This window comes from Bombus huntii, chromosome 4, assembly GCF_024542735.1.
Source record: "Bombus huntii isolate Logan2020A chromosome 4, iyBomHunt1.1, whole genome shotgun sequence".
Classification (NCBI taxonomy): Eukaryota; Metazoa; Arthropoda; class Insecta; order Hymenoptera; family Apidae; genus Bombus; species Bombus huntii.
This window is the reverse complement of record NC_066241.1, coordinates 4,577,625-4,591,748: the sequence shown is the minus strand read 5'-3', so window position 1 is coordinate 4,591,748 and position 14,124 is coordinate 4,577,625. Positions and strand designations below refer to the sequence as shown.

The window sequence follows — 14,124 nt, the reverse complement described above, 5'->3', positions numbered from 1 at the left end:
CGAGGGAAAAAGGCTGGTGAAATGCCAACGAGACGACGTCGCCGATCGCGACAATTCATCGATAAACGTCGGCTCTTTAAGCGACGCGGCCGAGCATCGATTAAAATCAGTTCGACGGTTATTAACGGTCGGATGGACAGCGCAACAAAAGTATTGGTAATAAACGATTCGGACTAGATGCAGGCGAATCTCTGACGCGTACAGCGATTAGCGCTCGCTGAGTTCTGATTATAAAATTGATTTCCCGATTACGGCTTATCAATGACCCCGACGCGGTAACAACGAGCGCGTTAATATCTTTTCCAGGTAGATTATCGTAGCTCCGGGCTCGAATTTGTAAATGGAAATTCGTAGAATCGTAAAATAAGGCAGGATCAGGGTGGCAGAAAGGAGAGCAGAAAAATGGCAGGCGACACTCTGGCAACCATTCTCGACGACATTTTATCTTCGACGTTTGACATTTCGAGAGTATTAAATTCCCTCGGTTTGCACGCCCACGCCCTTGTACGCGCCCGGCGAGGGGGAACGTTCTCAACATGGCGCCGCTCGCGAAAAAGACCCGCTTCCCTCTCTCTCTCTCTCTCTCTCTCTCTCTCTCTCTCTTTCCCTTTTCTTTTCCTTTTTACCCGTTCCCCCGGCTCCGCTTCTAACGAACTATTGTCCTACAGTACCGTGACCGCGTTTCTTCGGGAATGGATTCCTTCACGCTTCTTCTTTTCTCTTCTCTCTTTTCCTACGGCTTTTTTCCACTCCTCCGTTTCGCAATCTGCCAGCGGACGCGGTCAGCCGCTCAACCTACCGTGCAAAGTAAATTATGCAAGCACATTTTCGTGCAGCGGACAGAAGAAGTACGTTGAAAAGCCGGACAGTTCGATCCGGAGACCATTTGCACGATGTCGCGACGCGAAAAACTCTGCGCGACGTCCCTAGTCGAGCCGTCGATTAACACATCGTTGACGGTACGCTGTGAAATAAATTTTACCGCAGTTGGCGCATATTTTTCAGAAATGCGAAGAAGATATTTATAAACTGAAAACCGTCGTCGATTCGCGTCTCTCGTCAGCAATGTGTTAAACGAATATGATCTGCCTATTCGAGAAGGCAACACGATCGTCCTTAGCCAGCTACCGAAAGCGTTAGCCGAGTTATCGTATAAATTCTAACCAGAATTTCTTGGAATCTACGTATTTCAAGTTCTCTGAGAAGAGAAGGTACACCGTGGTTTAACGGCTCGTCGATTATCGCCTCTCAGCTTCCAGCAATTTATTTTTAATGACGATCAACGGTAATTATAAGCGGCTGTACCTTACGATAAAACGATAAATCGTGTTCGTATCTTTGCAAGAAGAAAACGATGTTCGATTGATTTTACCAGGAGAAACGTGCCGATACGTGCGAACTACCTTCTACGGTCACGTCTGCTTTTTCAGATACGAGCCGTACCAAAGAACATATCGTGTATTTACATATTTGAAAACATTAGTATCCACAGAGAGTTTCTACAGAGATGTCGACTAACACCTCACGACTTACTAATTCAACAAGACGAGCCGCGTAATTGCCAAGTTGTACAAAATGATATAAACTCGGAACGACGTGCGAACGAGTAGCAAAGTGTTAACACCACGGAGGGATGACGAAACGTCGCTCATCGGCGAGGTTCCGCGACCGTAAACGTTTATTACTTATTAGCCGGCGACTTATTAGCGACGGGCATTGTTCGACACGCGTATCCATTTCGAGACAAATGCCAAGGTGAGTAGCGTGAACGCGCGATTATGATTGTTGCAACTCCTCTCTCGCGGCGGTAATTAATATGCGACCGTTCGGGGTGACTCGCGCTCGCGCTCGTGAGCGCCAACGTCGTCGCCGGGAATTAACTTCCTAATTAACGAGCGAGCTTCGGTACTCGCGCCATGGTATCGGCGCGCAGGCGTTAAAACGAACGAAGATATACGGGCGAGCGTTTTGCGCGCTGGCGAGCGTAATTAGAAAGTAAAGATCATAAATTTTTTAATTGTCACACGATGCGTGCCGACCGGATTTAATCGACCGTCCGCCAAGCTCCAAGCTCGTCCCGAGATTTACAACCTCGCCCGTTCTGCGTTTCGTTGCACCACGACCGGCCAATCCGCGATTTCTATTCGATTTTGTCGATAATTTATGATTTCGGAAATCGCGCGGAAAATTCTCCTTTGCTTTGACACAAACCGAGACTGGCTTTACGAGCAACGTGTGCTATAATGTACTTGTATTTATTTATATTTAAGCTCGCAATAGGAACGAATGACGGCATAATGATCATCGTACGAGTTACATAAATAGCACGAAGGTACAAGTACATTAGATTTGAAAAATGGAAATGTTGGAGACAGACGAATTTACGCTGCGGTATATAGAAAGGCATTTACAAAAAATCGACTTCATCCCTTTCACGAAGATATCTTTTTCGACGATCGGTAAAAATTAGAATCTGCTATAATTCCAAAGTGACCAAATGACAAAAGATAAATTGTTGTACTAATAAGTTTAAGAAAAGCATCTGAATTCATTATGTTAAGATTATACGAAGAAAATCAGCAAATCGATCGGCAAAGTTGAGATCGCAAAGTTCGAAGCCTGATTACTAGGAATAAGTTTCGCATGCGGATATCCAGGGACTGGTTTACGATCAAAGGCACTCTGCACGACATCGAATTAGAAGAAAATTCGAAGGTGATAAGCAGCGGTCATAACAGAAGATGCGTCGCGATCGAACAGTGTGATCGCGTGGAAACGAAATTTACGATCGCGCCACGGTACATTGCGCGGCGGTAATCTTCTGGAGACAAATCTCTACGTTTTCTTGCTCTATTTCCAGCGGGCTGCGTCCGCGGCAACACTCGTCCCAAGGATAGAGAACCGGTTTCCACGTTCTTAGACGGGACGAACCTCTTTCGATCTCGCGTTCGCGCATCGTCGATTATCATATTAAATGGACCGGAGTGTTTGCGGTCATTGGGTTGAGACCGTAGAACGTGACCATTTCCATTTGCTTCCATTCTCCGCAATCTTCTCCGTTTTTGCACGTTTCGTATTTACTTAAAAACTAAATGGATTACTTTTACGCTTCTCTTTACGTCGAATCACAGACACTTCGTAAAGAGACTGTTGCGATAAAAAGAGAAACGAGAAGAGAAAAATAGCTTCCAAATATGTACGGTTAATTTGGCGAAATTGAATACAGTGGGAACTTGTCGCCGATTCCCTTTAATCCATCCAAAATTGTAAATTGGACGAAGAGCGGCGCGTTTCTCGGTTAGTCGCGGCCCATTATTGCATAAAATTCATACGCAAAGCTTTTCGATTCGCGACGCGGACAATTTGCAAACACGCGGCTCGCAACGCATCGTTGGACAACGCACTTGCCGTTGTTTGCATTTGGACCGTTGCCGGCAAACATTAATTAAGTTAATCAAATATTAAAGAATAAATAACGACGGTTATTAATAGATACGCGCTCCAGCTGTGACGCGCCGTACGTTCCAAATGAAAATTTCCTTTCTCCAAAGGTCCGTGGGTTATTAAATTCTCCGCGAAATCGCATCGAGCTCTTCGATATCGTCGGGGTATTTCTTATTCCATGCTGGCCTTCGTCTTTTCTTTCGCAAATGCCAAATTTGGTCGATGAGAAATTCGAAAGGCGCTACGTAACGGCGAGCACGTAAACGATGATACCTCGTCAAGTTCCTTTTACGAATGAACGAAAATTTCCAAACACCGAATACATATATTATAGTTAGCGTAATAATACCGCAAGGATACGAATAGTGGAAGCCACGATTTCGCCATGTCATAAAATGGGTCGCTAGTGTCGTTATTACACACAGGAGGGTTTCAACGATCCTGAGAAAGGGACGCGTGTCCCTTTGGATCTCGTAATGTTTTTTTTTTCTCCCGAGGAATACGTCGATATTGCCTCGACCTCGTCTTGCCGCGTCCTCGACGATCCTTTCAATGCCTCCAACGATCAATCTCCGGCGTCGTCTGAATTAAAACGATCCCATTGTCTCTCGAAGGTTATTTTGCAATCGGGTATTTCACGCACAGCGATAGAGCTCGAAGCGATCGTTGAAAAGCGGCGGAGTCGACTCGCTGAATCGTATTTTCCACGAGATGCTTAAAAAAAAAAAAAAAAAAATCGGCGGATTAAAAAATGCCACTCGACCGATGAAATACCTGCAGCAAAGTGGGAGTAGGCTAAGAGGTCGTTCGCCAAAGCTATCTCGTTGAAATCGGTTAAGTGGCTGAGTTCCTCCGGCCCATAAAGCGAATCGCTAGAAATATGTATTCGTCATTATCATAAGCCACTGGGAATAAAAGAGGGCTCGCGATAACGAACCAACGACTTCCTACCTTTCCTGCAGACTCGTTTCTGTCGGCCAAGAATTTCCCAAGTATGATAGAGCCACCTATATAGGTATACCCTGTGGTCGACTGTTTATCAATGCGATTATATCCTTTTCGGGGATGTGACGGAATGGCCAATAAACGGCCCTGATAAACTACTATCAAGCTAATGAGGGTATCGTGCTCTTTAAGCGAAAGGCGCGATAAGATTCAACGCAGGTAAAGCGTTTGCCCGAGTAATTACAAGGTCCCGGCGAGTAAAAGATCCCGCGGATTCGTCTGACCTTCGGACGTTCAGGTAATTTTGTTCGAATACGTGAAAACCAAGTCTCGAAACGTCGTTGCCAACCAACCATTTTTTTACCCTAACGCAGGCAACCGGCTACTAATTTCTATATTTTGCGTAACAATTTTACCTTCGAGTGAAAATATTTTAAGTATTATATTATATCAAGCGGAGTTTTACAACGATCGAATCCTCCATTCTTCGAATACCTTTCGGTCGAAATTTATCGCTAACATTTTCGTACGTCGAACGTGCAAATTTATTTACGGCCTTTTCGGATAACCACTACACGTTGGTTGTCTACGCCAGGGTTAAACGTACCAAGTTGCCTTCGTACCGATCCAATTCCAGTTTCATGTTTTCGGAATGTTTGTATCGATCTAATCATCAAATTAGCTTCGAGAGCGAGTGAAAAGACGCGGCGGCAAAGCGCGTCAATCACGGAAACGATTCCACCTGACACAAGGCGTGGCAAATGACGGACAATCACGAATAATTCCGGCGTGTTTCCAGATTTCCAAACACGCGGAGAGAGAATCGGCGTTTATCCGTGGTTACCATTCTTCGTCGCACCCATTGTCGATAATTCGATCGGTAGTGGTGTACTAACGGTGGCCGATTCGCCGATCCCATGCAGCGACGCGTACGTTAGCCGTTCTGGAGAATCCAGTCAGATTTGAATGATAATCGGACGGATACGATTGATTTATGAATACAGGAATGGTCGGTGCTTACTAGACGAGATTAATCTTCATTACACGACATTATCCCGTCTGGCTGCATCGAGCATCGAGGGGCGCGCGGAGAGACCCGCTTCGCTGTAGGTAAACTTGTCCACGATGACGGACCGCTGACCTTTATCCGCTTTCGAACGAATCGTTCTTGCCTTGTGTTTCACCTGTGATTTCGGAATTGAAACCATAAAAAAAAAGGGGGGGGGGGAAAGAAACAGAAAAGCGACGAACCTAATAGAATCCGAACGACGGAAGTTTTAACGATGCTGGTAGAATTTCAGAATTCATCTTTTAACGGATAAATTCATCGAGCTTTTATTTCGCCAAATGTCCACGATAACGAGAGGCGTTTCCCGCTCGATAATGAAACCCCCGTGATGCACGCGCGCCCACACCTTTCGCGTCGCGCTCGATTAACGATCGTAAAAAGTAACTGTTACTTTTGCTAAAGTGCCTGTAACGAACGAGTCTTTGTTCGGAGATGCGCTCAATTGCTTGGCTCTGTTCGTTCCTAGAGAAACAGGCTATTACCGGTCTACAATTTGGAACAAAGTAGCAATGCGATACCTGGATACGATAGTTCTACCTGTTATTAATCGATGATCCTATTTTCTCCAGCTAACCTTTCCAACTTTCGTTCGCCAGATACGATCGCATATTTGTTATTGAATCACGCGGTTTCGATAGCTCGTTAGCGTGACTGTTATACGCGGCGAAAATCCTCCGACTACGTAAACCAACGATTCCCATTCACGACGGACGCGCGCCAAGACGTAATCTACGATCGATCGATCGATTAATCGTGCCAACTAAACAACGAGCGAAACATCCTCGGAATACGCCGCGGTAATTGTCCGCCTTGGAAATTTCTTTCCCGATTCCGTGTATTATTCGAAAGATGCGCCGGCGATAGCTTATCTTCGGCGAGCTATGTCGTCCTTTGCGCGGTAGCGGACGCGTCTTCCCAGGTTTCTCTTCTACTGTACGCTATACGGGCCGACTGAAATCGTCCCAGATCCACGTTGCCCTTCGACCTCCACCTACTGGTAATATTCACGGTGAGTCACGTCGCGACGAGATTCGCCGAGGATATCTGGTTTGAGTTTCGAGACCAACGCGGATCAGAGGGGACCAACTCGAAGCGACGAGGCACACGGACCAACAGGAAACGTGCCTTCCGAAGCGATCCGCGCGATCAGCTCCTCTTTCGCTCGCTTTAGAGTTTCTCCTTCGACCATACGAGTTTAGAAGCGACTAATGGAACAACCACGAATGATACGGTTCTTGGATGGAAAAATCCGTCAACGACGTTTCTTCACCGCGTATCCCGATGAATACAGATCGAACGAATATACCGGATTTCGTATATAACGTAACTGGTTCATGCTCGATAATAGTGTTCATATGCTTAAATAATTCATACAACGTCCCGTGAACGTTGCAAGCAAGGAGGCAACGTTCGCTAGAGCTCGCGGCAGAATCGAAGCAAATGCCTTCAACTGGCCCGTATAACGAAGTTATTGACCGGGCTGACCTCGAGACCGCCGGTCATCCGTTTCATATTTCTTTCATGGCTGCTTTAATACGAGCCTGGCGGACAGTGTCGAACGCCAGCCAACACTCCAGGGAGCGTGCTTGAAAGGAAGAAGGGAAAAAAAAAAGGAAACGGAGCCAGACCGAGCCTCTTCTTCGACCACCAGTCGATTCGTCGAGAGGAAGCGGCGCTGGTGCGAACGTTTACGCGCTTGCTTCCACCGAGAGTGTACGGAGGACAAGACGGTCGGCCGAGGTGATCCTGCGAAACCGAGATTCCGTGGCAAATCTCGAAGAAGGATCGAGGTCGAGTCGATCGTTCAGCCCTTCGTGGCCGGATTGCCCTTATCGGGTAATTACGAACGAATACAGTGAAAAAGGGGAGGCGAGGAAGGGAGGGGCAGGTACGATAAAGGTGATACCGCGGCGAAAGGAATAACCGCGCGGCATCTGCCCTAGGAAGGTTAAACAGCTGGGCAGAAAGAGGTGAGGCGAAGAATCAGGGATAAAGGGCGAAGGCAGAGAGAAAACGGGATGGGTGGAGAAGCGAGGGAGGGGGTAAATAAAGACGGAAGGACGAAGAGAAGAGAAGAGAAGAGAAGAAGAGTCTAGGCCCGACGGTTCGTAGCCCGAAGTACGGATAAAGAAAGAAATATGGCGTTGAATCGAGGGGGAGAACGAGACCGCGAGTGCTCGAAAGGGAGGGACAAAGCAGAACGCAGGAGAGGTAGAAAAGGGAGGAAGGGAGACGAGTGGAGGGCTGCATGGAAAGGGGCGATAAAGGCATGGAAAAGGAGCTGGCAACGCTGCTCGGTCGATAGAAGAGTGGAACCTGCGATATGCGGCAACGTTGCGACCCGTCTGCTTTAATACAGTGACTCTCATTGCCTCGTCCTCCGTGGAGATTTCGAATCTTCAGCTTGAAAGCAAGCACAGCTGCAACGATGACCCTAAGATCCGTCCGAATGGTCGTAAAAAGAGTATCGTGGAAATGAAAGTAGAAAAAACGACGATGTCGCTTCATGGATGAGTAGTAGACATTCTTGCGGTTGGTTGAGAACCCTTGATCGGTGTGCAGCCGTGCAGGTTGCTCGACGCCGCGTAGTTTTGACTAAAAAATTCTTGTTCCCAATTTTTGTTCCGAGTTGGAGGTTTTTTCGCGATACACGGTCGGCCGAAGAGTCACGTAGTCGTATCGACGTATCGACCGATCGATTTACTCGTTTCGAGCATTCCCCACGAACATCTGTTCGTTGTCAACCCTTGTGCAGAAGGCCAATATTGCGATAAAACATTAATTTACTGGAAACCACCGGTGTAGATCGAAGAAACGCTTTTTTCTATAGATTCCGTACAACGTAACAAATGGAAGACGTTATGGCGATAGAGTCGAAGCAAAGCCCTAATCCCCGGGACAACAGCCGATACCGATTTTGCTCGCCGCAAAGAGAGGATGCACCCGATGCTCGAAACAAGCGTGTGCGATCGAGATTATAATTTATCGGAGGAAAGTTATAATTGGAGCAACGACGGGAAAAGATGACAAGCGCGGCTCCACGTTGGTCCCGCTGCTTGCAGGTTCTTTGAAGAAGGCTCGTTTTACCTACTGCTCCGCTATTCCGTTTCGCACGAGCGCAGCCAACACGCGACTAAATCACACGTGACGTAAATTGGTACGACGCACGCTTTGATCGACGAACGGCCGCGAACCGCGTCATGGAGCACGTGCATAGGAGATTTTGTTTGGTAATTTAATCTTGCCCGTATCCCGCGATCGATGGAAATTAACGTGTAAATAAATCCGTGGATACGGCGCGGACACGGGCGGGGGGGGGGGGGGCGGAAGCGCGCGTCGCGTGTGGGCGGTCGGACGTAATACAAATACATCGCGAATCGCGCGTGAAATTCCCTATTGATGCTCCGAGATATTTTCATCTCGCCAACCGTTCTATTTTCATCCGATGGAAGATCGGTTATGCATGCGCGGCGAATGGATTTCATTGTTCTTACGATAGAACGTTGGCAACGCCGAAACACGCAATGGAGAACAGATCCTCTGTAACCAGGGTGTGCAAACCATTATTTAATGGTGGATTTCGAGTCGGATCGAAAATCGAGCAATTGCCTCGATTACCTTCTACCGACGATTCCACCGACGTTGTCAACAATGAACAAACGAGTCGTTGATGGTAAATAATCGTTTCCTCGGGAATACGAGATTCTTGAACAGGCAAGGGGCGAGCACGAGGCGAGCGTGCACAGGAAACACGTAATTCCAAATAAGTTCCGCAGGTGCAGAAGACTGTAACGCGTAAAAACACGAGTCGTTGCGAGGCTTCGTTCCTCTGTGTAGCGTATACGAACGATAAGCGAAGACACGAAACTGCCTCGATGAATTTCCTTTACACACTGATATAACCTAAAAAGAGGACCTCTATATCTTTAACATAATTGCCTTCTTCTCGATGGAATCGCTTTTACATCGCGCAAAACAGAAGTAGTAACGTAATCTCGCTTTTTACGAAATAGCTTCGTACTCGGTTTTTTCTATGTCATCTTATTGACGTAGCACGAACGCCGCATTATCGCCAGGCCATTCAACTTGCTTGTCATGGTTTAAATAAAATCTCGCACGGCGTTGTTCCTGACGTCAACGGTCTTTTATTCGCCAGAATTATCGATCGTTCGATATCCCACGAAAATCCTGAGATTTTCACCGTTCGACACGTCGCGCCAACCACGAACTTCGTCGTTCTCTAAAAGTCACCTTTCGTTTCCAAAAACCTTCGACTCGCGTATGGTCTGACGCTTCTGTTCTTCCAGTTGATTCGTCACGGTTATCGAAGAAATCTCGCAACTTTGCGACACCTGGCAAATTTTCACCGTTTCTTCCATCAATTTCTATTTTAGAAATCCTAAAGTATCTCACTGATATCGATATCGATTGGTAGAAGACGAGAGCAAACAGGAAATGCACGACAGATTGGGGAAAATTTGCGCGGTTGAACGAGAATTATTCACGGTCGTCTCGGGGGCAGCGATATTTCAGTGTCGCGAACGGGTCGTCGCACCTTCGGTCTTGTAAGTAACGGTACGCGTAATCGAAAATAACTTGGTGACGTCACGGATGCCAGTGATAAAACGTAATGACACGGACGAGCAACCTTTCGCCGCTCGACAAGGATCGATCCGTGCAAAAGGCTGCGATACACCGTTCGATCTCTCGCGAGATCGCTAGAATCGGCACTTACTCAAAGTCAACGTCGATACGCGCGCGATCGCGTGGAAAAAAGAAGAGGCACAACACCTGCGCACAATTTATAGGAATCTCCTCGCGGCAGCGTCGCTTTTAAGCGCGGCAAACAGCTCCGCGGATATCGCCGGCATCATTCTCACGCTGCCGCGATAGTTTCTGTAATATTTTATGTTTTATCCGAGAATGGAATCTGCGGAATGATCCGCGCCGAGTGACAGATGGGTCGATCCTCGAAGCTCGAGGACGCCAGAAACAACGATAACCCGGCTGTTTCGCGATAACGATGGATAACGATGCGCGTGAAAGAAGATGCAAGTACGATCGTTCCGTGATCGTCGCGAGTGAAAATATTTCGCTTCGTTTGTTCGCGTTTATCTGGTCGTGCTTTGTTTTCCATTTTCAAATTTTCAAAGGTTTACGCTTTCCACAGTTTCAATTTTCTATCTTCACCTGTAGCGTATAAAGCTCGGCGAGTGAGATTCGAGTTTATCTTGACGGCCCGCTTCGTTCGTTCAGCTGCAAACTTTGCGGAATTAGGACGATATCGAGCGTCCTGTGTCCCGTGCCAAACGCCTCGAGCTTCGAACGTCCAAACGCGGTCGGATGTTCCGCGGAAATCTTCCTTCTTTTTCGGAGTATTCTCAAAAACTAGCTGGATTCGATAGTCTGGAGGATCGATGAAGCAGAAACGAGTGCACTCGAGGAAGAAGAGGGATTCCAGCGAGATACGAACGACCGTTTCGTTCGATGAATTCCGTTCCAACGATCGAATCTTTCCCAACAACGTGTAAGTAACATTTTTTAGACGATTGGAAATCGTCTTCGAAGAGGGATGCATCTACCGTTCGATTATTAACATTCTCTTTTCGCTCACTGACGGTGAGCAGCTGGGAATCGGAAAATCATTTACCTTACGTAACCTTTCAGTGAATTTCTAATTAGAAGATAATGGCGCTAATGTTTCTGAGAAAGGTTGAGCGAAAGAAACTTGCTGGATATGTATAGAATCCCGATCAAGCCACGGGTTTATTAATGCCACGCGATTACGACACTCGATAACTCTCGCGTTTTCTTTTCTACGATATTTGCACAGCTGGTTACAACTACGTCGAAGCAATAATTACGTCGATAACAAAGCAGCGTATGAAATTCGATCGCCGAATTACCAAACACCCTTTGGATTCTCCGTTTCGCGCGACTCTTACCGCGCGCGATTTCTCTGTCTGATCGTGACAAACCTGTTCCACTGTGTACAACTACTAGTTAGCAGGTCAATTCCCTTGTTTCCTCGTGTGTACCTCGAAGGATCTTCTACCTGCGGTTACGCGGAAAATTGAAACCAAAGCCGGCTGACTAAAGTAGATTGAATAATTCAAAGAAAGAAAAGAAAAGTTCTATAAGGCGAGTCGAGGTACAGCGATTCATCCCCCTTAGCAGGAAGCGTAATAAGGGTGAAACTGGCCACGATGAAGGAAAGGTCGTCTCTCATACGTCGCGATATCGGGCTAGTTTTTCTCTCTGTCCCTTTTATTCGCCGTTTATCCAGATAAAGTGTCGTTCGGTTGAAGAGGGCGATAACGAGCACGTACGTACTCGTCGGCAGCATGTACGACACGGAACGAAGGAGGGATCGATAACGGCCGCCGCTTTCGTGAACGTTGCAATTTCAGCAGCGACGATAGCGGCGCGCAACCCCTTCCGTGGCACACGAAGGTGTCCCTGAAAAATTAGAATTTCCTCCGCCACCGACCGTGCCGGCCTCGCGAACCCTGCAACCACCCTAGAAAATTACGCTCCCGTAGAATAACCGTGCCCTCATGAATCTTCCCGTAGGACTCGCCGTAATGGCCCAGCTTGCTTAGATCCCGAGATAAAAATGTATTTAATCGAGACGAATCCTCGCATAAATCACCCACTCGTGATACAGAGTTCGCTGCATTTCTATGGACACCTACGAACGACTTTTGAAAGTTCCACGGTCAGAATCACGTATAAACTACGGTGTATTTCGTATAATTATTTTCGCAAAATTCCAAAGAGATATAACACTCGTGGCATTGATTTTCAACGTAAAAGTTGAAAAAATATCCTCCGATAAAAAATGGGAGAAGTGGCGAGTTTGACTTTTACAGGAGAATCGGTGAATGAGACGTCGTGGTTTTTCAAGAAGATTTCACGCGGCACGAATCGCGGTAACGGCGGAAGAAATATGGGGATCGGGCGGTTTTATCAGGGGAATTCATCGAGCCCGGTGCTTTTCTTCGGAGCTGACCGCGGGACGGATGTAAAAACTTAAAAAGCATCGCTGATAGGTCGTCGGAGCTTCGGGGAGCTTTTAAGCCACGACCAGTTGCCAACTCAGCTGCTGCAAATGGTTTACCGTGAACGGTCAGCGAAATCCTTCGCATTTGCTTTTTCCACCTTTTTCCTTTCGGGATTTTCGCAGAAATCCTTTCGCAAATTCCTTCACGGAAAAACGAAGGATGCGCAAGATTTTTGAAACTACGAAAATATTATCTGCTTCTTTATTTCAACTTTTTAAATACAACTCTATTCGAACTTTTAAAACACAAAGCTCTAAGGATCTTTTTATCAAGTTAAATACACTCTTGATCAAAGTTTGACAACGTTTATCACCTTCAATCGTATTTCCCCTTTAAAACACATTACAGAAATTCAATTTTTCTACTCGAAATCGAACGTAATACAAAATATTATCGAAATATGTACGCAATGTTCGTTCCTCGATCAGATTTCTACAACTGCGATCGAGCAGATTCGAACAGAGACGTACTTTATTTCGTTAAAGATTGCTTCTAAAAAATCTTGGTTATATTCATTTCCTAGCGCGTCAAGGGGGAAAAAAAAGAAGAATCACCTACGCTCGAAGAGCAGCGCGTGACCGACATCAATATTCGCGCGTAGTTTCGGAAACGCGTTAAGCAGGAATATTATTTTGCGCGTGCAAGACCGCCGAGACAAACGGCTCGATTAATATTCCGGTCAGCTCGCGGCGCAAAGGACAGTCGGGAAAGGATCACTCCACTTTTCAAGTCCGGTTGGAAAGAAACTGTTGGCCGCACGGAGTTCAGTGTCCGGAGCAGCAGGAGGTCGAGGAACGAACGCGAAGAAATCTGTCGACGCCGGCGAACGCAGCAGGCGTCGTCGACTTAGTTTTTTGGTTTAGAACGCAGCGACATCGCCGCATGGGAGCATCGAATTTTCCTGCCAGACTCCTCAAGCTTTAACGAAGCTGGCTTATTCGTATTTCGTTTCTAACGTTCTATAAATAAATGCGAAGTTGGCCAACGTGTTCACGAGATCGTGGAAAATCATCCTAAATTTCACTTGGTCGCAATACCTTTGAATTGCTTCTGGTATGACACACAACAGGCAAGGGAACTGTTGTTTCGCAAACGTTCGAAGAAACAAGCAAACGAACGAACGCGAGGCTACATAAAACGCAAATGGGTCGAAAAGACCGGCGGATCACGAGGTTACGCCACACAACGAGCGGGATATAAGCAACGGATCGAGTCCAACGCCAACTCCACTGTGTGCTAATCAGCAACTTTTCTCTGCCATTGTGTCAACACCTGTTTGGTATCAAATTTCGAGGTGACGACGAAATGTTTCGACGTCGCTGTCAAAAACCGACAAGGGTGTGACCAGGAGGAGGCTAAGGGGGTTGAACGACAATCTGGCGTCGCGTCTCGCGAGGGGTTTAACAGTGCGCAGGGGAGCAAAGGTAAATTTCTATGTAATCGAATTGCGTCTGCTTCGAAGTTTACGTCTACGCGTTTCTGCTTTCTTCTATCGGAGCTAATGATCGAGGATAGGCGTTTAATTGGAGAACGGAAAAATTGAAGAGGCGAACGTGGCAAAGAATTCGCGGAGGGAAAAGGAGAAGGCAAGCTAATAACGAG

General features: G+C 46.8%; 1 protein-coding gene across 2 annotated transcripts in view; it reads right to left on the bottom strand.

Annotated features, from left to right (window-relative positions):
• Positions 1 to 14,124, bottom strand: part of LOC126865029 (protein gustavus) — a 157,746-nt gene that overhangs the window by 88,134 nt on the left and 55,488 nt on the right. The gene's annotated exons all lie outside the window — the stretch shown is intronic.